Consider the following 27,297-nt stretch of genomic DNA (forward strand, 5'->3'; position numbering starts at 1 on the left):
TCTTGTAATTTATTTTTTTTCTATTACTGAGATGAAAATCAGCATACATCAATGTAGACACTGATAGGCTTTCATATACATATTCTGTTTAGTGTAACTTAAGGCACAAAATGTTGAAACTTTAACAAATTCCAAATTCTACTGGCACTGGCAGACTGCAAGCTCCCTGTCTGCCTTTCCTAAGAGTAGTCTGTTTCAGTAGATACAAGAAGTTGCAAAGATCATCCCTTGGTTAACTTTGACACCTGAAAATCACAGGCATTTCTCATTTGAGTTTTTGAGATTATTGTACTATGCGCGTTATTGTGTTTCCATAGAACAGTAAACACTGATCAGGTGTTTCCAACAAAAAGATCAGTTTTTACCTCAAAGGCTTTAGGGTCAACTTTGACAACTGCACTGCACTAAAACAAAGGTGTTTGGCCTGGTTCTCCTAACTAGACAGCAGAATACATTGCCATGTTTTGGGGAGCCAGTGAGCTCTTTCTAGACAATGTGCTGGGGTGGCTTTACTTCAGCATCTCTGTGTGGATTTGTATTGCTGTGTCTGTGTGTATGCAGGTCCATGTTGGGAGTTACTCCATTGTATTAAAGTTATGCATGTTGGATATAAAAAAAATGGCATAGAAATGTAACCGATAGTGAAGAACTGCAAGCTAAAAAAGATGCATATGTTCTACAGGAGTAAAAGCAAGGCTCAGTGTTTTTTCCTCCTTATTATCATTTCTGTGGTAAATTTTTAGTCCGTTTAATTTACATTACTCCTAAGAAATGCCAATGGGTTTTTTTCCCTAATCCAGATGGATCAAAAATAAAGTGATACAATGTATTTGGGATTTTAATATTGAGGATAAAAACACTAAAATTTTACAAGAATCAACATTATACATAACCCGTATTTTACGTATTTAATTGATCTGCTTAGTACAGAGGCAGCATCTGTTTTCAGTGAGATGCTGCTTTTTTTTTTTTCTCCCATAACTCAGCAGCTGGGATAAATGAAATAGTAGTCAAAGACCAAATTAACAGCTTGAGGGCCACAAGTCTGCTGGAATGAGAGGGAGGACAGTTGAGGAGGACAGCGACACGAGGAATTGTAACCTCCAGATGTCCCGGTAATAACTCCCAGGCACACAATCTCGTAATGTGGTATGTATTATGCTCCACAGTAGACTGCTCTATCTCAGACAAGTTTCTTGCAGTGCTGCTAATTCTTCTGTTATCCCTTTCCTCCCACAGTGCTGCAGGGAGGAGATGAATGAGAGGTACTTCTGAACCCACGGCACATCACTGATGCTGGCAGCTCCCAACAAGACATGGGTCACAGTGTTGTGATAGGAATAAACCTGCCTCACTCCACTCTGTAACTGGAGAGACAAGCATTTTGGCCTCAAGTCACGTTCTTAAGCTTCTCCCTGGATTCCAGTTTCCGAAATACCAAAGTATAAATTCTTTTCTTTCTTCTTTGCTCTCCAGCTCTCCAGCTCACCACCTCAACCTTCTCCAGCAGCTGAACGTGAGGAAGCTGCAGGAGCAGTGAAGAATGGATCTGACTAGAGGAAACAATAGAGCCTCGGTAACCAGCGGGGCAGAATAGAAGTGGGATGAGCTTCTCAGTCCTCAACAACTGACTGCTGAGACACTCCGGAGAGGCCATAGAGAAAAGGAGCCGCTGTCTACTGAGGTAGGCGAGGAGGGAGGACCAGGAATAAGTACAGTGGTGTGGAAAGATATTTGTGGGTGCATGGCTGAGCAGAGGGAATGAGGGGCTGGAATGATTGACAACAAGGAACAGTGTAATGAGTATAAATTGTCTTTATTCTCATGAAAAAATTAGTCAGGCTTTTAACTATCCCAATTGAAATATTCAAGCTTTTAACACACCAGATCACCCTGACTAGAGTTTGCATTCTATCACAGCTTGAATAGCCAAACGTATCTGTTTAAGTACCTTTTCTAGCTCTGTATATTCTGTTAGAAGGTCTGAACCTTTCTTAAACTTAGTCTCTTCATACTGCCAGAGAGATGAGTGAAATTGAGAATAATGCCCCTAATATTCTTCAATATTCTCTCAGTGGCTATGCAGCACTGCAGAACACTTGTTGCCAGTTTTCAACTTAGGGAGAGTTATTTGCTTTAACAATGATACACTGAAGTGAAGTGCATAACTCTCCCTCACACACACACACACAGTTACTCTGCCCTTTGTAATAGTTAATACAGCATCCGCAGTATGACCCAGTCTCTGAAGAGAGCAGTCTGGTCCCCAGCGAGAAGATCACCCTGCAAGGAGCTAGAACATCTAGGATGAGAAGCCCTACACAAATGCAAGATGATAGGGCTAATAGTATTAAATACCTTGTAGTTATGCATTGCAGGGGTCTGAGACGACTGAATGATCTCAGCAACAGTATTTGCAATAATAGGTTTGCACAAAGAGGTCACTTAGAGATAAAGTGGCAGTTAATTCAAAACAGAATTTCAGACTTAGCTTTGCCTTTTTCCCCCTCTTTGAAGGAAATAAGAGGTGACACAATTGGATTAGATACACATTTTAGGCTTTTTCAGAAACGAAGATATTATTTACTGAAAAGATTGTAATGCTTTCAAGCTGATAAATGCAGTACATTGTTCTTGGCATGCATATAAATTCTTAAAACAAATACTATATCCCAGAAATTTTGTAGAAGCTCCTTTGGACTCGTGACAGTCTATTAGTTAAATATGGGCTTTGTAGCACTATAGGAAAATGTACATTTTTACAGAAGCTTTGCAAAATTTGGCAATGCCATCCAGCCCAGCCCTCTTTGTTGTGTAACAAAGCTCTTGAGATTCATTATTTATGGACTCAGTTGCCAAATTCCACAAAAGTCGGGCTACTCTTGACTTGATAGTAAGACAGTGAGTGCAATAGAGATGTACTTTGATTGGCAAATGTGTCAGGAGCAGACATGAGAGAGACTCTGAAGTGAAGCAGTTCCAGAAACCCAGGAATAGCAAAAAACCCCTTCCTTTTCCAGTATCATGTTATCTGGCATCACTGGAAGTGACAGTGGTCTATTCTGCCAAGGAAAGTGTATAAAGCCCACTTCTAGAAAGCACACATGCCATCTAATACAGATGTGGGTATACAAATTCAGGTTTTACTTACACACAGGTACCTATCTCAATGCAGATATAGGTATAGACTACAATTATTGTAATTTAATTGGATTTCATTTCAGAAACTGCTGGCAACAGGTGCAGTAGTTATTTTGAGGTGGACCACTTCTATTTGCCCTCTCTTCTAGCAGCCAGCTAGTGTCATCTTTATTAGGGCTCCATGAAACATTTTATTTTTTGTGGAACTACAAATCAGGAAGGATTCACCTGTTTGGGTATGCACCCAAACCCAGAACTGGCAGGACATCTTGTAACATGTTGAGTCCAAATACTGTCTTGCCAATGTGGAATTAAACTGTCTCACCCAGTTTTGATAGCTCCAGATTCCTGGAGGTTCAACTTATTGGAAATTCAGAGCCCTTTCCATGGCCTAGGCTTGATGGCCAAGCTCCAGAAAAACATCACTGTGGCTCACTACGTTCTTCTGGACAGAGCGGGTGACTTTATGGTCAGCCTATTTTGTTTAGCAGAAGGGAGGGCCACATCAGGGCCTACTGTGTGGCCAGCACCAGATGGTTCTCTCTGTCTGTCCAAAGTGAGCCTGTCTTCATCATCCAGATGGGAAACTGGGTCTGGCCTCTAGACAGTCTTATCCATGTAGCTCTGTGAGCTGCCTGCCTGCAGCCTCTGTCCCCCTCACCCTGGCTCATTATTCAGTGGAAATCTTATGGTTTAAGTCAAGATAAAGTGCTCTATTGCTTCTGTTGGCCTGTAGAAAGCACCTCAAACCTACCATGTCTAAGTACAGGACTGTGTTACACAATAGCTCTTGGAGGCAGTCCTCTAAGGTGTCTTTTGGTGACTTCAGGCCACTGACTTACAAGATTAAAGAAATCTCACTGCAGATCAGCTGGGATATATTCAAGGAAGTGACACAAAACAAAGTGAAGGAAGTTATTGGAAAGTACACATAGCTAACAACAGTCTAGATGAGCAATAAAACAAGGCAATATGAAGAAAATGTAAACAAGCCAAGACTGAAGGGAAACAAAAGAAGCAAAAATATCTTGCAGAAAACTGAACAAATTACTCTGAGGCTGGACAAGCAGGGAAAGATCTGAGGGTAGATCAAGAAAACAAAGCACAAGAGCAATCTGTTAAAGGTTAATTTCTGTGGAAAGTGCAGTTGGGCCAATAATACCAACAATTAGGAGAAAAAAAAAGTGTGGAAACACATACCACAAAGGTGAGGTAAATATGGAGGAAATATTTTGAAGGCTGCCTTAGCCAGATTTAGAAGCTTGCAGTCTACCCTGCAATGCAAACATAGTAGACATGCTTGAATGGGCTCAGCTCCTTCATCAGAAAACTCTGCTCCAAGAAAGAGTTAAAAGCAGATGTAGTCCAAGAAGAGATAAATAGCACAGCTGACATTTTAAGGGCTGGAGGAACAAATTCTGCCAAAGCAGAAAAAAATCTGAAAATGTATATTGGAGCAAGGGAACGTTCAAGGTAGCTGAATAAAGAAAATAGCTGAATGAACCCTGAGGAAGAGTTCCTTTCATTCCAAGCAATCCAGAGGTAGGAGTTCATTGTCCTGATGAAATAAATTGTCAGCAGTCTACAGTTAGCTGCAGAATAGGGGGAAGAGACAATGTGGCTTCAAATCAGAGTATGTTGCAGTGGTCAGGGTATCAGTACTCCAGCAGTACATGGAAATGTATGGGGAGTGGAGGCATTCCACCATAACTCCACTATCACTGTTTCTGCTGGATTCATCGTAGCATTCAGCTGGGATATGTTGTGAGAAGTAGAAGACACATTATGGGTGTCAAGCAATTTCTTCCTATAAAAATTCAGTGAATGACGAAACAGTATGAATTCACCATCACTCTTTTTGTTTTTAATCGGGTATTAGAAATAATAGATGTTTCAGAGAACAAAGCCACTGGTGGTCTGATGGAATTGGATATCTGACACATATTCTTAGAGAGCATACAAAACTGAAGGAATTATTTAACAGTAATTGTCATGCAGAGGAATTAGTTGCATCTAGGAAAAGTAAGTTATAAAACAAGCAGATCATTTTGTGCACCTTATAAACTTCATTTTTACTAGGCATTCTGTTGTGCTTGGGATTAAAAGTATTATTTTAAAGTGTTGTATTTAATGTCAAATACAAACGTATGGAGACAGTACATGAACAGTACATCTTTGTGGGCTGGATAATGCAGTCAATGAATGCAGATTGATAGGCACTCAAAGGCTGAACTTGGAACAATAGTAGATGTTAAGTGCAATCATTTGAAGGCAAATGAGTGAAGTGACGGGAGGGCAGGAGGTGAAATCATGGCATGGGAAAGACTGAACCTGAAAAGATTATGATGGTAGGAATAGCGCAGAATCAAACAGATAACAGAATGCCAGAGATAGTAATGCAAATGCAGCCAAGGTCAGTTTAACAAGAAACAGCAAGAACAGGTTGGTCTGAATGGGTTCAGCTAAGTGGGCTGATGCCCTATACAGAGGGATGTAGCCAAACTGGATTCAGCAGAGTAACAAGTCTGCAGTCAGGGACGAGCAGCAATGCTGCTCTGTTCCTAGTGTCTGCTGAAAGCCTGGGTTTTACAGAGAAACAAGACATTTAAAGAGATCATTCACAGTTGTCTGCAAAAGTTTTGGTGCATAAACTGAGACTTCTGTGTAACTTACCTTTGGTTTCCTGCACACTGGTTGTGATGTTTAACTGAAGTCATCGTATCTGTTTCTAGAAAACCTATCTCAGATTTGCATGTAGCTTGTGCCTTAAAATCTGTGACTGAAATCTCTGTAAGGCCAAACCATAGGAGATTAATTTATATCTGTATAGTAAACAACTGTTCAGCAGTATTAAAGATTATATTGCAACTAAATTTTATCTGCCCGCAACTTGGCACCAAATGAAGCTATAATCTGGAGGGTGTGCAGACTAGACCTACTGAAACAAATACATTTACACTCACAGAGACCTTTGGACAGCTCTAGTCTTTATTGTAGCCTTTAGGGAAACTGGCTTTTCCTGTCTGTACAGTATCTTTCAGACATATTTTCCGTGAAAGATAAAATCAGGAGAATGTGTGGGGGTATATGAGGCCACCTGGGTGCTATGTCTCAATAGCAGACATCGGCTTTTGTTTTGAGATTGTTTTTCATTTTCAGTGCTGCTCGTCATCTCTGTCCTAATGAATCGTCTGTGGCCTTTAAAGCACTGAGACAGCATTTTCAAACATAAAAACCTGTAGTTCAGCATCTATATATGTGTTTTGACGCTGCTTCAAATGTCCTGCTTTTGAAAAATGCAGAGCATCTGATGTCTTTGGCATTGCATTAGCCAGCCTTTTAGGAAACAAGCTAGTTTATGGCAACCAATGGGAATGCACACCCTTTTACTTCTTAACGAACAGCTTGAGAAAAACAAGTACCCCATCTAAGAGATACTCAAAGAGACAAAACAGATCCAGTGTTCTGTCATGTGGCTTGTTGTGTTACCATGTCTCAAAGGCTGTATTTAACACCATTTGTCAATAGTTGCCTCTGTAACCCAAGAGTTTTTGATATGAATCTGGTAGTGCTGGCACTTGTCTTTAAAGGAGATTCTTGCTCAGTTTGGTATCTCACAACTAAATCTCTCTTCTCTTTACCTGCTGCCATTTGCAAGCCTAAACAGTCCTTGCAAACAGTAAAGTCAGGAGAACTCTGATTTGCTTTTCACACTATTACTTTTCTGCTTTGCATGATGGATGGTAGGATTTATTATAGCTCAGAGGAACAAAGCAGTTGCTGTACAATCTGCCCCAGGCAAGCCATCCTGGCAACAGCTGAAAAGTAATAGCCATGGTCTCTGAAAAGATTTTGCTCACAATTTCTGAAAGAATTCACCTTTGGGGCAGGGAGCAAGCATGGAAAAATGCAGCCCCAAAGGTCAGCATTTCGCAATACTTATGGCATATAAAAATAGGAGGTTGTGTTGGAAACTGTGGTGCAATCTTAGTGACAATGGGTGTGGCCAGCGTCAATGTGCCATTTTCTTGTCACGAAACAATCATTTTCTTCCCTTATAATTTCAGGGATTATATCTTACTTCCTTTCAAAGTTGAGTTCAGTGGGTAAACTATGACAGCTCTGCTTTCTGTAAAATTTGATCTTAAAGTTGAGTCTTTTTAGCACTGTCTGGACAAATGTTTGCACTTTGCTTTTGGAAGACCACTTTCCTAATATTGTTGTAGTAGTGCTGCATGATCGATGTTGGTGATAGTAACCCTAGGGACAGTTTTCGTGCATACACCCTGTACTTCCTTTTATTACCCTTCTTTTTTGCACTTTCAGTAGTATCATATGCTCTGTCAACCTCAATAGTTGTCTGCAGGGTCACTTCATAAGCCTCTTTGATAAAGTATGGCAAAAGTACATACAGGTCCTTTCATTGAAGCCAGAAGTTCTTTTTCAGGAAAACACATTTCAAATGCACAGAGGTACTAGTTTAATTTGTCACACCATTTTCAGAACTGCTTCCTGAGAGGCTGTCTAGTCTGGGCATCTGAAAATGGCAATGCTGTATTTTTGTCCCAAACAGTCACAGGCTTGTACAGCTCAAAGCAATTCCATAAAGAAAGTCCAGAATGGGTATTGTCACAGGACTCTTATTGCTGCTCGTTAAAATAATTTTCCAGGTAAAATAATCCATTATTTCTCAAATTGTTCCAAAACAGAGCTCCATTAAAATATCAATGAGTTTTAAAGGTAAGGAAAAACCTAACCTACCTGCCAGAGACTGCTAAGAAATATGCTTGAGGACTGGAAACCGTGGCCCCGTGGGTGAATTCAGACTGGACTCTACAGATTTGGTGACCCAAATAAACTGAAATCTGACTGGGAGAGATATACTTTCCCCTTGCTGTCCTCCAAATTGTGCTATTGAAGATATGTGACAGGATATAGCTAGGAGGTACTGAATAGGCGAGCTTTTCTTTGGCTGATGAATGTTCTTTGTGCCACAGAAAACACATCAATAGAAGGAGGAATCCAATGGCTGAGAAGCTGGGGTTTTCCAGCATTCCCCAGAAGGATTTCTGGTAATCAGGGCAGCTCTAACTAGGGAAATTCACACTGCCCAGGATCATGGTTTGAGGAGAAGCCACAGGAACACCGGGGAGACTGACCACCATGGGTCAAGTGGAGGCAAATGCTAGATCAGAGAAAACTGCCTTCTTTTCTTGTGGTCAGTGGTTCTTGGAGCTGACTCCTTTCAGCCCTGCTTCTGCTAGCATCCTGTGGAGTAGCTTTTCTGGGCCATAACCCCTGGCTGTTTCTTAGGCCAGATATCCTGCTTGTAGCTGAGAGTAATCTTCAGGATTGTGTCCTGCAGAGCATAGCTCTCCATGATTGTGGATTTGATTCTATTTCAGCAAAACCAATGTTATGTCAGAGCTATGACCTCAGTGACCTGGAGAGCTGTCTGCTATTGCTCTCACAAGAATGAGCACTGTAGCACTACAGGAAGCATCTTTGCCTGCTGGGGTGCTACCAGCAAGGTGAGCAAATCATCCCCATGGAGAGATTTATGCACCCTGCTGGCAATGATGTGACAAAGCAAGCATGCACCCACCACAGAAAGCAAAGTGGCCAGGTTCCAGGAATTTGAAGTGAATTTTCTCTGCTTTGGACATTTTGGGCAGATTGGTGAGAAGGGGAACTTGAAATCCAATTTTCATTTTCACTCTGGTGTGAAAAGTCAGCTTGGATTTGAATTCCTTCTTGCGAATCTGCCCCAGCTCTTGGCTAGAACCAAAACCAGAGGATGCTTGTGTCTGCAGCCAGGGAGAAGGAAGACAAATGCACCTGGATATGAGCATTTTTTCTCAGGGGGATGTTTTTTCTTCAGAGCTTTCTGCCACCTGGTAATCCTTTTGACATCTTGGGTGGTAAAATGTCAGCACTTCTGTCAGCAAAATCAATGCCTCTTGGCAGGAGCTAAAATTTGGAAGTTGTGGTTTGCAATCAAAGTCCTTCAATCCCCAGCAGGACACCAACCTTCCTGAGGCTCTGAAACCTTAAGCCGGTTGGATGAAGAGCAACCACCTTCCCTAACCATAGAATGATGCTAACAGATAAGCCACATCTCAGCAACTGCAGTCTCCATGAAGCGAAGTTACTTGAGATGCAGTCAAAGCTTTTGAAAGCACTAAGTGCTGTGGTAGCAGGGTTTCCACAAAGGTCACTGCTCTCTTCATTGAGAACAGAGCTGGGCCCTCCTCAGCCAGATCGTTCTGTCTGAAAGCTCGTCAAGTGGAATAAAACCCCATTCCAATTATATGCTTTTAATGTGCACAAATATCCCTTAGGAATGACAGTGTCAGTCACAACCTCTCATAAGGCAAAGAACATATGGTGGAGGGCTTGTACACAAACCACCACTATAAACCATAGCAGGCTGGTTAATGTTCTGTGAATTCCTTGATGCAGCCGCTTTTGCTATGTCAACAGAAGAGACAAAAGAAAGTAGATGGAAAAATATGTGTCAACCACCCTAAGAGCACACATATGCAGTGTGAGCATGATTTCAGATTTTGTTGGAGTGTGAAAATTCATATGTTCGTTAGTATTCAAGTGCTTGGAGAATTGCATTTCCTACAGCACCTTCAGGTCCAATGTTTTACCTGATCTCACGGGAGTGTGTATAATGAATTTTAGTCTTTTCAATTTTTTTAAAATCAAGAACTTCACCAATCAGAAGCAAATAATTAGTTTTATTTACAGTTAAGATTAATACTCTAATGCACAGGGGAAAAATACAAAAATTAGGAGACTATTTTAAAACAAGTAAAGAAAACACACAATAAAGAAAGTGTAAAGTCACAGGAGAGTTTCTCTGTGTTTAACAAGAACCAGTTTGGGATTAAATACTTTGAATGTCTCATATTCAAGTGTTCTGCTTTGGAAAGTATATATTTATATTTCTGTACAAGAAAGTCTGTGAAACTTTAGCTGTAGGGGATCTTCTGGTAAGCTTATGAATAGGAAAATAAATTTTATGGTTTTTTCTTACTTTTAAAATCATTATTTCATGTGCAAAGCAATGTGGGTTATTTTCAGCATTTTTAATTAATGTAATTTTAATCCTGGAGGTTTCTCGTACAGAATTACTATGTATAATTCAAATAATGTTTGTTGAAATGGTATTTGCGCTTAGTCCTGCATTGTGCATTGTATTTTGTTATTGTTAGTATGAAGTGGGTAGTTTCAGTTGCATTTTTACAGTACTTGCTTTCACATTTTGAAGTAATGAGTCCCTGCACAACTTAAGCAGCATTCCTACCAGCCTTTCACTAACACTCCTACTAACTGAAGACCTTGCTATTATTGATGTAATTTTTCAAAAGCTAACAATAAAACCAGAACAAAATAGCTTGTGTAAATTAAGGTAGAAAGCCAGCTGGTACATGGAGAAAACATTAAGTTCTAGCGGTTTAGTACTGAAATATATAAGCAGTGTTTAACCTTCAAGACTGAAATGTCTGCAGAATGAAGAGTACCATGAATAATGGCAGAATAATTCTGGTCTCCAGCCAGCAGAACTGAACCTTTTACCAAATTGTTTTGACTTGGAGGCTACACAAAAAAAAAAAAATTGCACGAGATAAATTTTTGTGCTTTTCCTTCCCATCTTTATTGTCTTTGTCATGAAATGCCTCTAAGGTTTGACTGTACTATTATCCCAATATAACAGAGGCAACCCGAGTCCCGAGGGACACAATATGCAAGAGTGTTTAGGCACCTGTGTGATTTCTCTGGGATCTGTGCTCCTTTGTCCTTCCAAGGATCTGGGTGAGGGTAGACAGGGCTCAGCTTTACACAGATACATAGATGCATGAAAGTACAAATAAGTGTTTAGCAGTTCTCAGGTGATATGTCTGTTCAAGACATCTTGAAGTTATTTTGTGCAATGTCCATGTCTAGCCTCGTGTCTATTTTTGTATAACAATCCCATTTACTTTATGTCCTGTGTCTGATTTTTAACTCATGAATTTGGGGTTCTCAGCAACACCAAACATTTTATTCTTTTTATCCCAAGAAAAAGAGATAAGGCTTGAATTGTCACTGTGTCTTTTCTCCACACCTGCTGCAGACATTCTCATGAGCTGATGGTTGGTCACTCACCACATGAGAAGTCTAAAGTGCTTTTCAATAAAAGATTGGACTTTTGGATTGAGGATAAGGTGAAGGTTCAGGTCTGATGTGTAGGACTAACTTTTCTACCATGGAGCTTCATTTTATCATCTCTTTTCCTAGCTTAACTCTATTCAGAGCCAATATAAGAGCTGACAATGCCCTAAGAAAGCCTCTTGTCATCATGGGATTTCCTGTTCAGTTTTATTGATTGAAGAAGTTTGGATAAGTATTTCAACTTGTCTAGCCCAAGCTTTCGAACTCTTACCTGTTATTGCTGTAAGGAGACAGTTTTATGAGCTTCAGTACTGAGGTAAAGCTGAAAAAACAACTTGTGAGCTTATGCATTTTGGAGGGCAGGAACTAACAAATTAGCTTCTCTGTTTAGCCTGCCTCAGCAGCCGTGTGGGAACAGTCCAGGAGCATGTGGTCACCCATCAGGAAACATCACTTGTTTAAGATAGTTTGCTTGTAATAAAGGAGGAGTAAGAGCTGAGCACAGACAGCTATTGGCAGGCAGTTGACTTAGGGCACCCTATGTCCTGCTCTTCCTCTCCTGGCTGTGCAGTCCTCTTGCTCCCCTTCTAGGAGCTCCCAAAGTCGGGTGATCCTAAGATGAGATGCTTCATATCAATAGGCTGGCAAAAAGTAACTCTGCAGACATATGGCACTTTCCTTTTGATTTAGCAGGCTGATGGGATTCAGTGAGGGGGTTGGACAAGCACCAGAGGTGGTGCAAAGGTGGAGAAGAGACAGCACAGTTAAAGCAGCAGGAAAATGGAGGATAAGAAATTGGAAGACCACTTTGCATGGTCATGAGCAGTGCAGTTAGGTCAGCAATCTTCTATGGCCTTTCCATAGCTTCTTGGGAAAGAAGTTTTGTAGTCATAATTTCCTGCTAAGAGCCCTGATCATCTGTGGGCTCTCTGCTAAACTGATGAATAGAAAACTATGTTTGAAGAAAGGTATTTACATTTTCAAATCAAGTGTGCAAAGCTGGAAAATGCCCATGCAACTTAAATTCTACCCCTCTGCTCTGCCTGTTTGTCTTCCGGAATGGGGTAAGGATCCACACAGTGTTAGCAAAACAGCACGGGAATTAAACATTTTACTGTAGTGTGTTTGCACAAAATGTGAAATGCATCATTCAGCGCATATCCTTATATTATGTTTTCCCAATGACCCCTCACACTATTGCTGATTTCATGGCCACTGTGCTGTCATGGATGCTGATTTGGTGGATGTGTGGAACCAGCACATCAGAATATTCATATTTGGTTATGATTTGGGCAGTTTCCCAAACTGTGCTGGAAGAAATAAAAGGTCTAACTGGGGATTTTTAATAATGTATAATTCATTTACAGCTAAAGATAATTTAATTTGTTATTGAAAAAGAGTTTCTAGTCTAGGTGCTTCATCCCTTGACATTGCAAAGGGCTCTGCAAAGAGAAGAGCTTATTTGAAACAGAAAACCACATTCAGCAGCATTTTTTTTTTTAAATAATGAAAACTGATAGGAGCTGTTGCCATCTCCCTCATAGCAAATATAGAGAAAGAGATATGAGTGCAACATGTTCATGGATTGGAGAACAATCCAAGTCGTGTGAAATTCTTTAGTCCCTGGCAAAGTAAAAAAAAAAATCACATCTAACTGTTGTGCTTTTAAATGTAAAACGGCTGCTCCCTACGGGCACTGCATGAATGCTTACATACTTGACAACTTGACAGCAGAATTCCAGCCTCTAGTTTCCTGTGGTTCCATATAATGACATTATTAATGTCTGTTAATTGCATTAAAATGTCTGTTTACCAAGACTACTGAAGAAAGGAGAGATTTTGCTTTTGCTGTTTTCTCTGTGAATTTGAGGTGGGCAGAATTTCATTAGTAAAGCACTCAACCTGTGTGTTGATCTCCTCCCTCCCCCAAGAAAAAGGGAATGAAGTTAACCTGGCATCAGCAGGACCATGGGATGTTTCTGCAGGTAGTGCTGAAGCTACAGGTGTATTGGAGTAGCTTCCTGAGATATGTAGTTCCTGGAGGCAGTATTCCTGGGAATATGCACACAGAAGAACGATATCCAAAGGCTATCACATTCACCTTTCTAGTACTACAATGACTTCCTTTTCACTGGTGCTGTTTGAATTCTGTTCTGGGCATCCCATCATATACCAGTGGTACCAATGGCAGAGTACAGGCTTCACAGATAGCAAGCATTCACTCCTCTTCCTTGCTGTGTTCAAGGTACCCAGTTTTCCCCAGTTCAGATCAACACTGTCTATGCTTTCTGCATCTAGGAAACAAGAGCAGAAAGGCACTTGAAGCAAACCCAAAATAAGTAATCAGAGGGAAAGAGTGTTGTGGCTAAACAGATTGGAAACTTTGGTGGTTGGTGATTTCAGCTGCATCTGTGGCTGCTACAGATCAATGTGTTACAACTGTGGTATGAATTTATTTCAGATGAGTTTCAGCCTCCTTTTTGCCAACAGGAAAGGTTGACTTTTTATTCTTATTACTCTTTTCTTAACATTATACAACCACTTGTAACCTTATTTATTTAGGCAATAAGGCCTTTAAGGGACTTTGATCAGCCTAGCTAAAGTTTCTTCAAAGATTAACTGACGTTCTTTAAAAGTACATCAGTTTCCTCTTAAACAGGTATTTGCTTACCACGTAACTGGGTGTTGAGTGCTATGTAGTTATAAAGTTTGCTGGACTCAGATGTAGATTTCCTTAAGACATAACTGCTGACATCACTAAGTCTTCTCTCTGACTATTTTTTTTCTCCCTCTGTTTCCCCCTCCCTCCCTCTCCTCCCTCTCTCTCTCTCCAGTTTCTTTATTCAGGTAATTCCAACTCAGACTTATTCCAACTTGTTTTTGACTGACAGTGAGAGAAGTGAGACTCTCTGACAGTTGTGTTTCGATTTTTAATTTTTTTTTTAAACTGTGCTCACATGCTTTATTGAAAAGACGTCCAACCTTTTATCAAAAAGATTGTTTGACTTGTCATGACGATAACATCTAGTAAGGAATCTGAACACTGCTCATTTACAGGTAAGAGGTATTTGTCAAAAATGCATACAGTGCTCTGGAAACTGTGCATAACTGAAAGATAATTCGTAGGTTCTTTTCCTATTTTTCTCTTATTTTAGTAATTTAAGGATTTAGAAACTATTTGTAAAAAAACCAAAAATGTTTATAACATTATGCCTTCTTGTGAACTTTGAGATACAGGCAGTTTAGAGATGATAAAGCACAAGCTGTCATGGTTTGGTCTTTCCACTGGTGCAAACTACTGAATGTGAGGTTTGTAATGTATGTTGCTGATATTTTTATATGTTGGGGAGGGGGGCAGATACCGAACCTATCTTTGTTAATGTTAGCCTGCCAGAGACTCTTTCTTATAGAAATTCATAGTGCTTTTTAGGCTTTTGGAAGCATATTTTTCAGTCAGTACTTGTTTTCTGTTTTGTTGGTTTTTTTTTTTCAATGCAGAAATCAGTTTTAGTTGACATATTGGGAAAACTTGCCTAGAACTTTATACAGTACCTGCTACCTATCTGTGTAAGAAAATATTATGTAAGTTTTCTGTGGTAGGTATAAAGAATGTGAACATGTCTGAGTTAGAGAACATTATGCATTTTCTTCCAGCTTCTGCATGTGTCTTCATATTACTTGTTTACAACAGGTTTGCTTTATCCTCAGTAATCAGCCTGAGTCTGTGGTGCAAATTCCCCTCTACTTCAGTGTTGCTCGTTTTTGCCTCTGTTTTTATTTTCACATAGGGATCATGCTGGAAAGAGATTTACAGATAAGTTCCTTTTTTCTCCATGACGTGCTGGTTCCAAAAAGGAACAAAGCTGGCTTTCCTTTGCAAACCAGGAGTATCTACATTACTTTTTAACTAACCTTGTTTCCTGACTTGCCTTTGGCTGTATTGTACTTAGAGGTATTTCGAGAGTCTTTCTGATCACAGCACCTATCTGCCAAGCCTATTGTCTGCTATTTCTTCTTTCAAAATTGAGAGGGGAAAAGGGGCAGCTTGCTATTACAGGAATGTCTTCTTTATTTCCTTGGTTGCAAAATGTCACTACGCTCTCTGCACTCTCTAATAATCAATTTATAGGAGGGAGGAAGCAAGTCTGAAACGCAACTTAGTGCTGGTTATGCAGCACAAACTGGCATTACTGTTGCAAAGTGGAGTGTAGACGAGACCAAAAAACTTCCCCAAGAATTTCATCCCAGTAAATGAGGCATGGCCTAGAGACAAAAACAGCAGCAGATGACTTGGTCTTCAGTCTTCCAACATACATACAATACTTCAGTCCTGTTACTTTTTATAGAATTTCAAATGAAAACAAATAGTTCTTTTTTATGCTGGCGCCTTCTGCAATGAAACAAACAAATCATCAACCCACAGGTCTGTTTGGACCTCAAATTTTGGTTTGTCCAGATTTCATCAGAGCAGTCTGGAATATTATTTCCTCCTCCTCTCTTGTTTCTCTCTCCTAAGACAGACAGTTCACACAGGCTGTATTCTTTGGGAACAGGTAGAGACCAAATTTGTGACGTACCAGGCAGTACTCTTGCGAGGGGCCAAGAAAAACAGAAACTTAACTGTTTTGCATGCTGAACCTCAGAGCATTTTGAAATAAATTTTGATTCACTTTCCTTCCAAGAAAAACAAAGCAGATTATGGGATTTTTTTTTTTTTCTAATGGAGGGAAAAATCTTTACCTTATTTGTTCCACTGTGTATATGAAAATCACAAAAAAAATTGGTTGGAGTATCAAAGAGTTAAAATCAAACTTTTTAGTTCAAAATGGAATTTATTAAATGTTAAATATTTGAAAGTTTAAATATTTGAAAGCTCAAGCTTCCTGCTGAGCTGTCCCTCACCCCTTGAAACGAGAGGATATTCATGGCTTACTTGAATGAGTTACTACAGACTTGAGGATCATTTTAGCACTTAATATGTTTGGATCATTAACATGGTAAATAGCTTCACATTAAGAATGTGTGTGCTCTTGGAGTAAACAAGGCACAGGGATAAACAGCAGGTCCCATATACTGGCTGCGCATGAATTGAAACTCTTGCTTACTCTGTACCTATCTAGCCTGGATGATGGGAAACACACATGGAGAGCAGTCAAAACCAGTGGATACATCGTTAATTGGGCTGGAGGAAGAAAAAAAAAGGAAGTAAGAACCATAGCATCTTTCCCTCATCCTAAGCATATGAAATAGTCTTTGTATGACTTGCATACTCTGAGGTTCACAGCAAATTAGAGGTCATGGTCAAGCAGAAAGGAAACAAGCAACAACATGAATGCTCTAAGTATTGTCAGCCTTTACTGGATAAGATAAATGCTTGGACATAAAGAGGGTAAGCATATGTTTTGGGGTAACACATCTACAGTCATTTTTACCCATTGGAGAGAAAGGTGTTTGGCAAATTTCATTCTCCAGCAGAGCCTTGGGCTGGATTGGTGAAAGGCTGGAACTGAACTGCTGGGATGGACATAATTTAGACACAGCAGGCATCTCGGGGAAGTGCCATGGTGTTATGCAGCTTTCCTGTGCCTGCTGGACACCCTTGAGGTTATTGGGAAGCCTTGTGAGATTCAGTCACCAATGCTTGAGAATGTCCTTGTACACCTTGCTAAGGAGATGTGGCTACTTTGTATGCATCAGTGATGAGCATTTGATCATTTTTGGTCTAGGTATTTTATTATTTGCAACGTCTCTTCCCTTTCTGCACCATGTCTGGTGAGGTATGAGAGCCAGCTGCCTCTCTGTTGCCTCCCAGGAGGGCTTCTTGATTAAGAAATGTCTTTCTTCTGCTTGTTCAAAGTTGCCCGTGCAATTTGACCTTCAGGTCACGCTGCATTTTGGCTGGCTTTTGAGGTGGAGAGGAAGCCTAAAGCTTGGGAATTGAAGCTTGGTAGCTTTTAAAATCACATTTGACTCATTTCTGGTTTGTTTTTCTCATGGAGATTGTCAGCTAGATTTGTCCATGGTTAGAGAGCCTAGGTAAACCACCTTCCCTTTGTAAATAAAAAGTGATAAAATAAAATGAGTTTTGATTGGAAAAATAGCATGGCCTGATTAGATTAATTTAATCTCCATTGCTTTAAATGAGGTGATTCAGTCTTGGTTAGATCATAACTTGCAGGATACCTCTCTGGTTTTACATTATGGACTTTTCCTTATCTACAATTAACACTTTTGCATTGAGGCTATATGATAAAAATGTTTATCTGTTGAATAAATTCCCGTAATCACTAATGAAATGATACACATAACAGTGCACCTACTTAGATTACTTAAAAGGTATATTCTTAGCATGAAACGATGAAGACAAAAAAGAAAAATGTATTACGATCAAAATTTCCCCCTTTCCACACTAGAATTACACAGCATGAGGAAAGCACATAACAAAAGAGATGTTCACAACATTTTGATCAGTAAATAAATTCTTCCTGCTTAAATGATTTTTACTTCAGTTAACACTCTCTAAGGTAAATGTCAACCAAAAACATGTTTCTGAATTTTTCTGACCTTGTCTGTAAAGGTCCCCCTAGGTGTCCCCCTGTTTTCTATTCAACAATGATGCATTCAAAGCTGCCTACCCTTAATCCTGGAAATTTCCGTGCCAGCTATCCTCTTCTGAACCCCCTCCAGCCTCTCACCCAAGTAAATAGGCTTCATTCTCCTGCTGTCTTATCCAGAACTCGTGTTTCCTGAACATTTCCTTCCTCAAACACTTCAGCACCAAACCCATCAACAGTCCCCTCTCTTCACAAAAAAACAGCCAAACCACCACTCTGTGTATGGCAGCAATGGATAAAAGGACCGAGGGAAGACAGGAAAAAAATGTGCTTTCTGTGATTTTCCCAGCATTTGGGTAAGGCCAAAAGTATATCAGCTTATTGCAGGAGGTGCTTGAGTGATAAAGGACGCTTGCAGTTCTGATTGATTTTCTTACACAAAACGTTCTCACAACAATGCAAAAGCTTAGCATGACAAAAAGCAAGACTTTTAAGGCAACGTTTTGTTTTATTACCACACTGAGTTTCATTAACTGGTACACTTAGTGGCCTCTATGGTACATCCTAATTGGTCTCTTGACTGTTCTCACCTTACTGGCTTTAGATGACAACTCCTCTTTCCAGAAGATAGGCAGAAAGTCAATTGTTATAAGGAACTCTGTTTATGAGATATAAATTAACATAGCAAATGTCAGCTCTTAGGCGCTGGCCTTCAGTATGTCTCTTACCTGTTGTGAAATGTGGGACATAAAAGGTGCTGAAAGCTCTTGTCAAGGCACAAAAGAGTCAGAGACTGAAATGGCCTGCAGTGTAAAATGCATGCACAAGACTAGAGGTGAATGAACACGACTCAGACAGGTGTGGGAAAGCTAACAATGCTATTTTAATCTATGTATAATGGACAAACAAAAGGCTTCAGGTCTGGTTCTTGTTCACACCATGGTCCTTTTACACTGCTATGGGAAATGTAAAGGTCAGAAGGGGTTCTTCAGCTGGTGGGACCACACCATAAGCTCCAATTTGAGGTCTGTTTGGTTTCGTTTGTGAGAATAGATCTTAAGAAGCAAAATTAATAGTATTATACCATACTTCAGTTAGCTTTGCAGAGGTCTAAAGGTCTGTCATACTGCCAGAAATCCTAATAATATCTTTTTTTTCCTCATATCCTTGCATTTATTGAGTTAATTATGCTAACATATGGCCACAAGCCTCACTCCCTGTTCTCCGTACAGGTAACAACATCACTAGTGCTTCAGCCCAGGTCTTCAGGACTGCCTGGTCCTTGAAGTTCATTCCTACTCTATTCAATTGTTGCAGTTAAAAAACAAAACAAAACAAAATAAAAAAATCCCAAACAAACCACAATAAAAATCATCAACTTGTCACAAAAACAAAAAAACTGAAAACAAAAAACCCCAAACAACCCAAACACTCCCCACAAACAAAAAAAAACACCAACAAAAACCAACAGCAACCCAAAATAACAAAACAATGACAAGAACAATGAACAACAAATAAAGAGGTAGTCAGCCCTAAATATATATCTTCAGAACAAAAATGTACAAAATTTAGTGTTGATTTATTTTCCTGTCAGCATAAAATGAACAAAGCTGTGACTTGGATCATTACTCAGAATAATATTTATTGGTAGTAAATCTCCTTCCCTTTGGAAGGTCTCAGGTGATATGGAACATAAAATCTTATTTTAAGATCATTTCTTAGCGTTTATGCGCCAAAACCCAAGAAAACATTTCAGCGGAGCAGTCCCAGTGATATAAACTCCTTCTGCACTGCAGCATGGGGGTTTGTTTTGGAGATATATTTCTGGTTTGTAAGCAGTGACAATGTAAGAGGGGTACACCATGATTTTAAATGCTTTAGGTCTTATAAATAATGATTACATTACCAAGGAAAAGTTTTTTTTTCTGATTGCTTTATATGATCTGAAGAAACATGTTAACTACCCAAGCTGTCACATAAAGACTGACAATGTCACAGACATCAAAAATCTTTGTATTTTCACTAGAAACTTCAATTTAAGCATGTTGTTAATAATACATACTATATAAGCTCAAACATTAGCACTTAAATCCACAAAAAAGCTGGGAGAAGGACCAGATCCTCATTCCCCTGCCTCAGAAGAAAACAATGGTCAAAGCTTCAGAATTTGCTGCATTCCTAAAACTCCAGGTGCTATCAACAGAAATCGCTTCTGATCTTCAGCTTTGCTGACCTTAAGGCAACGCATGCCACTGAACGGCTCTGGTTAAGTCTTCTCATTTTGAGCTGATTACTAGCTCTGTCTTGCTGAATGGCAGGTTAGGCTTGGTGAAAAGCAGAGGTAGGTTTGAGCCACACTATGAAAAGGGGAACCTTTGGAAGAAGCAGTGGTGACAAAGATATAGGGTGCAGGTTGTTCACAGGCAGACCCAGATGTCATTTTTTGGAGGTATCCAGTATCTTGTTTTAGACTCCTAGACAGCTTGCTTTTCCATAAGGACGTTGATCATCTGCTCCAGTGCATAATTTATATTCTTTTAAAATAACTAAACTATATGTGTGATGGAAACAGTGCGTCATGTTGTGTGGTCATGTCTTGGGTTCCACACCACACAGTATCTTCTATGGTATTTAACCTGAAAGGTTTCCTCAGTACAAGTCAGACTGACATGTATTTATTCAGGGTATTTCAACTTCATATGTAGAGGTGCTGTAAAATTTACATGTGCAAGCCTAATGGTTCCAGGAAGAGTAGGCATACCTTCATATGCAGAGGAACAGTGTATTTCCATATAAGCTATAAACTTGCCACCTCTCAGAAGCACTGACTTTGCTATACAGGTGTAAGTATAAGATAAATCTCAGCTGTCTAAAAGTTAAAGATCTGGACTCTGCTCATCAGTTACTGCAAGGAGATGGGCACCTCCAGGCGCTAGAGGAAGAAGAGGCACACTCACTGTATGGAGGTGTCCAGCTCTCTCCATTGTCTCTGGTGCCTTAGAGGACTAGTTCAGAGTAGACAGAAACCTTTTAGAGAACTACAGCGAACAGGGAAGAATTTCGACCTACAGAATTCAGCAACTGGCCTTGCAGTGTCTGCAGCTTTAGAAATGGCTCAGTTTGGTAGATGCCTGGCAGCCAAGTCAGAACTGCTGTGTCACAGTGAGGTTTTAAGAGGTCTGGTATTCCCCGGCAGATTTTTAAAAGGCATATATCTGAATTTCTTCCAGATAAAAGTCACTGTTATATAAAGAAACTTCATTCAAAGTATCACAGGTGTGCAGTAGGCAGATCCGTCCTTGAAAAGGAGCACCTCCAAGAAAACAAATCTCTTGATGCTGAACATAGCCTATAATCAGAACATGTTAATTTTCACCGTGCTGTAAATCCTCAATTTGCTTTACATTCAGATGAACAAAGAAGAAGAAAACCTTTGATCTGCTCTAAATTATTTCAGATATAACAGCAGGTGAGGCATGATGTAACACAAAGGAGGAACTTGATAGGTGAGCATAACAACTAGCTTATGTTTGTTGAAGTTTGTAATGTGTCCCAGAACAGGTGTATTTTCAGGATTTTGTTGGAAGCTGGTGAAGGAAGGAATTTCATGTGTGACAAAAGGGAAGCTACTGTGGAACAAAATAAGAGAAATCTGGAATATTAGGCATTGATTAAAAAGAGGAACAAGGTAGCAACAAAGAGCAAAGAAAGCAGAGCTATGGAGGCCAGGGCAGCGGCTGCAGAAAGGTTGGGAAGTGAGCTTTATGGGTATGAGATAATGAAAAAGATGTCTGCATAAATGAAGGGTGAAATTATAGTCAAAATAGTAGAGAGGACACGAGATTTTTACCCTAGAAGTTTGAATGATTTGGCTGCGGGACGGATGAGAAGGACTGTAAACAAGAGGCACATTGGGAAATAGTTAATTAATAAAATAAAATTCTGGACTTGAAGAAAAGGTGGATTTTAGAGATGCTGTGGCATTAAGCTACCTCCAGACAAGAAGTCTGAACCATATAGCCAGTTGAGCAGAGGAAGTGCTTACAGACAGGGCATGTCCTTTCGGGAAAGTCGGGGTTTGACACCATGTCACCAGAGCAGTGAATTAAGGGTTTTTTCTGCATTGCCATTGAGCTGTTGTCTGCCTCGTGGATTCACAGTCTCCAGGACTTGCCAGCAATTTCACTATCGTAACCCCATTTGAAATATGCTGCTGCAATTTATTATATTTATAGTCCTGCTTAGCTACTTTTTGCAACAACTTATCTTTAGCAATTCTCTGTAAAATATGGATTCTGTTCAATAGCATAAAAATAACATATAAACAGCACTGAAGTAACATATAAATGTCTACTAGGTTTAGTGTTTTTCAATGAAAATAGAGGCTTTATTAAATTAAATCCTACAGGAAAAGCACAGAGGCTTAGAGATCAAAAAGTCTGATTTTTCCACTGGAAGAATGGTCTCCTGTGGGAGACGTAGTTGATTTCCTCATACCCCAGTTATTCTTTATGCCTGGACTCCTCAGACAGACTATATTTGTATTGATGTATCAAGTCTTATAAAAAGGCGACAGAAAGTAATTGAGGAATGGTGGTATTTTTTTGTTCTCATAAATCAGGCTACTTGGAAAACATCAAAGTGACTTCTGAAATTCATGGCATCTGGAAAACTTACAAAAAACAAGGTAGAAGTTGCTGAATCTTGTAGAATTTTAAAAATAAGTTTGTGGTATTCTGAATGTATTTGGAAACTATTCTCAGCAGAACATGAACAATGTTCTATTCAGTCTAATTACTTCAGTGATCAAAGCTAGACCTTCCCAAGTTCCCAACTGTAAAAGATTGTGGAGCTTTTGAGATGACACGGGATCAGAAAGAAACACTCATAAAGATAAGGTATGTGTAAATAAACAAGTAAAATAACCTTCTTTGAGTAGAAGGAAATGTAGTAACTTTGAAAACCAGCATGAGGGATTTTTCTTGTTTGGCCACATTATCGCTGCTTTTTTTTTGTCAGTCTGTTGCAGCATAGCACCACAAAGCTTTTATGGAGGTTCCCAAGAAACTACAGGACAAAGAGAAATGGGTAGTGATTCATACAGTTATGTTCACAGATCCCAACAATGGGACATGCATTGATTCTGCTGTGCTCCCCTAAGAGGAATGGCGGTTCATTGCATGAGCTTCACTTGTCACCAAACCAGCCAGGAAACTCATGTTGGAGCTTTTCAGCCAAAATTCTTATGAGCTGAAAAGGCAGACTTAGGTCAGATGAAAGATATAATGAATTCCTGTGAACAAGATAAAGCAGCTTAGACTGAAAAAGTCTGAGAACAATTTTGAGAAGTAAAATATTTCATTTTGACTTTGTGGAAGCAAGATATTGCATTCTGTCACTTCAAGCAGTGTGTTGTTCTTCACCTGATTTGAATTAGACACACACACATACAGCTCTATATGAACATCAAAGCAAAATGAAATATATAGTTCTTTTTTTTTTAACAAACAGTGTCTTTAGTCTGGAATTATTTTTTTTTTTTTTTAAATTTTGCCAGAAAAGTGGAAAGTTTTTTTGAATTTTTTTGTTTGTTTTGATATTTTTGGTTTGGCAAGAAAATCAAAAAACATTGATGTGCACCAGTACATTTATGCTATTTCCTCCCTTTCAGAAGCCACAGTCTCTGCAGCAGACTGAGGGGTCTGTGTCATGGAAATTGGCAGAGATTGAGTAATTTGTGAAAGCAATGAGAAAACAAATATTATTTTCCCTCTGATTCCTTGGGAGTTTATCTGGAAGTAATACAATACTGGGCTGCGTAACATCCCAGTCAAGAACCTCAGGAAACAGATAAACAGATTTTTCATTAAAAATCTATAGTTTATATTCCAATTTTTGCAATATAAGACTGACAGCAAGGTTCTGTACAATGGTAATATTTTTCTTGATGAAATGGGTAAATAACTAACCTAGCATATTTTCATTTCCATCCTCTCACAAAGAAGGGATACTAAACAGTTCACATATTTAAATCTGTGGGCTAATTTCAGCTTAACTTGGCAGGTGAACAGAGGCTTCAGAAATTACATTCCAACTAGCTTCATGAAACTAGGTGATTTTGCAAATCAGAAAGACTTTATTAATGCCTTCACTGAGAACAGGAAAGCAAGGGGGACCAGCCTTAACCAGACATCAGAGAATCCATATGGAGTCAAATGCAGTGGAAAATTCTTTGCACAGAACTTGCATGTCGTTACAACCGTGGGGTTCACTCTGGAGATGCGATAGCAGGAGAGAACAGAGCTTTGCTGGCTCCCTCCCCATGACCTGTTGGCTCGTGCCACCCCATGAGCTACAGTGGTGGCCCTTGTGGGAGGGAAGGTGTGGGTAGTGGGGTGGTGGTGATGGTGGTGGTTCTGGTCCTGCAGCCTTCCCTCTGCGAGGCTGTGGTGGGTGACAAGAGGAGCCCTTTGCTCTCAGTCTACCACCTTTCATCAAGATGCTCACGGCCTGAAATACCCTGTTAAAGGGAGCATAGAATGACACAGCTGAAAACTATCATCCATTTAAAATTCCCCAAAATTTCTCACCATTAAGCTTGAATTTTTTTTCATCCCTCTCATAAAATATCAACCCATTCAGGAGTGTTACTGAAGTACTTCATATAAGCAGAATAGAAACACATACTAACCAGCAGCTTATGCTACTTTTACTTTATAATTACTAACTTTTGAATGTCTTTAGCACTCCACAAACACAGCTCAGAGTCCCAAGCAAGCAGTGGGGCTCAGGCCCCATGTATCTCCATCCATGGGCAGAAAAAGAGTATTCCCATGGACAGTATTAGGACTCTCTCCTGTTTCTTCTCTGAAATATCAGGTATAACTAAATTCCTCTGGAGGCCTTTCCTCCTTCTCCCCTACACGCTCTACCCCTCCTCCCCCCAAAATGTGCAGAAGTGGAAAACAGGGCATTTTTCCATTCATTGCATGGAGAGTATGAAAGCTTGGCACACAAGTGAGCTATGTGCTGGAATTTGGGTGGGTCTAGGAAAAAGCACAGACTTCAGTGGAAAACATACATGGGTGTGTGTGTATGTGTGAGAAAAAGTCTTTTAAACCTTAAATTAACCACATCCATGGATTGGTCAGGAAAAAAAAGAGAAAAAAAGTGAAAATTGTCCTGAAATAAAACTCTTGGACAGTACTAAGAATAAGCAACCCTACACCAATATTAAAGCGTCACCGATATTTTTAATTTGTCCCTGACCACTTCAAAGAGGCAGGTGAAAGACCCTGGTTTATACACCGGTGCAGAATTTTAATGGCTTATAGGACCCCTGTGACCGTTTCTGTCTCTGGCCACTCTCCATGAGGCCAATGAGGAGTCAGCTTGGTTGGGGGCAGTGACAGGTCTGGCATGGGAATGGGGCCAGGGGTGGAGATGGGGATGGGGACAGGGTGTGTGAACCCTGGGTGACACCAGTGACCTCCTGGGGACTGTGTTTGGTGAGTGCTTTGACAAAGCCTGAAGGAAGGCTTGATTGGGAAAGGATTTGCTCTGAGACCATAGCCACAGCTTGTGGTTACTGGTCATTATAGATGTGTCTGGGACTTGCTGTTTGAGAAAATTATTTTGTGTCAAGATCAAGAGACTTTATCAAGACTAATAATGGCAGAAAGGGAAATGTATGCAAAAGAAGATGTATTCACAACTGTCTAGATACACCAAGATCTCCCACATCAATACTCTGCATTTGCAACTCCCTGTGCTTTACAAAATAGTCAATGTATCATTTATGAAAACACATATACCACAAAGTAATAATTTAAATAGTAAAAATGAACCTATGATTTCTATGTAAATGCATACATGTTTGCCTATGAAACATCATGACCTGATTTTATTAGACACTATTTAATTTTCTTTTGAGAATTCAAAAGTATTAAATTTTTTGTTTTTGTTTAGTATCTACCAAATATTTGTGAACTTGCTCTCTGTTTATCAGACCTTGGTGCAATTTGAAATCTTTCTGGTGCAGAGAAAACAGAGTGGGAATGAACATTTTTGAAACTGTTGTGTCTCTCAAAGAGAATACTGGTCACCCTTACTCTGTAATTCACAGAAAGTAAATAATTATAAAAAACCAATTAAGTAAACTATATGTGTCTCTGCTGTGCCAGTAACATCACCTGTGCTTTGCCTAAGAAATTTAATTTAAAAATCATTAGTTTTGGTGAGGGAAGTGGATACTCTGTCTCATGGGCTACATATTGCTAGCATGAAAGAAGAGTCACTTCTTGAAAACATTTTTCACAGTATGAACTTGTTCACACAGGTAGAGTAATTCATCTTAACCAAATAACTTCCTGAGAAAATCAGCCTGTAACAAGTTTTAAGACAACACCGTGACAAACTCATCCTTCTTTCTTGGAAATGTGCTTTGCAGTATTACAAAAATCACCAGGCCAAATTCACTGTTATGTCCTGGCCATGCAGAGGAGCCATAAATTTGGCTGAATTAGTGGGTTACTCTGCATTTATTGTTACTCTGCCCAGATGAAGCAGCACAAAGCAGCTACAGCGCACAGGTAAGAGAGAAGCTGTCACAGAGGAAAAGCTTTACTACTCTAACAGGGTCCATCTTCTTGCTGGGTCAAGGTGTGCAATTTCCCCAGTCAGATTTGATTCTGCCTGCATTAGGCACTAGATGAACAAAAGGTTATCAACATGCAGACTTTTCAATAAAATGCTTTTTTTCCCTTGGCAGTTTCTTCACCTTTTGCAGCCCTTCTGTTATTTTCAACACTTTTGAGGTTTTTACATATTTAAAAGGGGAAAGGGGCAGAATGTTTTTTTGGTTTTGGGTTTTTTTTTTGGTGGATAATTCTTTTCTTAGACTGGTATTTCAATTTTGAGATTTAGTGGCTGCATAGAGATGGAAAATTACAGACATGTTTATTTTGGCAGTGTTTGCGAATATGTACATACAGTGTGATATTTGCGGTGTACTAAGGTCAGTCCTCCATCAGCGTAATGTCTTGTGATATAGGCTAAAGGAGTGCTGCAATTTGCAGGAAATGCAGCTTTTGTATACATAGAGAACATTAAAAAATCTGCCCAGCAGAAGCCTGATGCCCTGCAGGGAGCCTCACCTCATGACCACACCTACACTGAGCTATGAGAGCCCCAGTGTACAATGACTAATTAAAAAGCAAAACCCAACTTGACTGGGATACAGTACATGCACCATGTGATGAATTGGCATGACAAATGGTAATTAAAAAGAGAGCTGCTGAGCCACTGCATGTATTCATAATGCACGGCTGATACACAGGGAGGAGCTGATGTCCCTCCTCATCAGAATGAGACAAGGCTGGTGCTGGGACTTGGTGCCCAATGTCAGGCTTGAGGCTTAAGCTATCTGCAGTCCAAGAAA

At 39.8% G+C, this 27,297-nt stretch overlaps 1 protein-coding gene across 2 annotated transcripts in view; it reads left to right on the plus strand.

Annotated features, from left to right (window-relative positions):
* Nucleotides 1-1,180: 1,180 nt before the first annotated feature.
* KCNJ15 (potassium inwardly rectifying channel subfamily J member 15) overlaps nucleotides 1,181-27,297 on the plus strand; it is a 36,820-nt gene continuing 10,703 nt past the window's right edge. The window contains exons 1-2 of one of the 2 annotated variants that reach the window (XM_065067981.1): nucleotides 1,181-1,265; nucleotides 1,477-1,684. The gene's annotated coding sequence lies outside the window, so the exon portion shown is untranslated. Of the gene's footprint in view, nucleotides 1,266-1,476; nucleotides 1,685-14,076; nucleotides 14,362-27,297 lie in introns of those variants that run through there. The other variant, XM_065067977.1, reaches the window with a different exon arrangement.

The sequence above is a fragment of the Columba livia genome, chromosome 1, assembly GCF_036013475.1.
Source record: "Columba livia isolate bColLiv1 breed racing homer chromosome 1, bColLiv1.pat.W.v2, whole genome shotgun sequence".
Lineage (NCBI taxonomy): Eukaryota > Metazoa > Chordata > Aves > Columbiformes > Columbidae > Columba > Columba livia.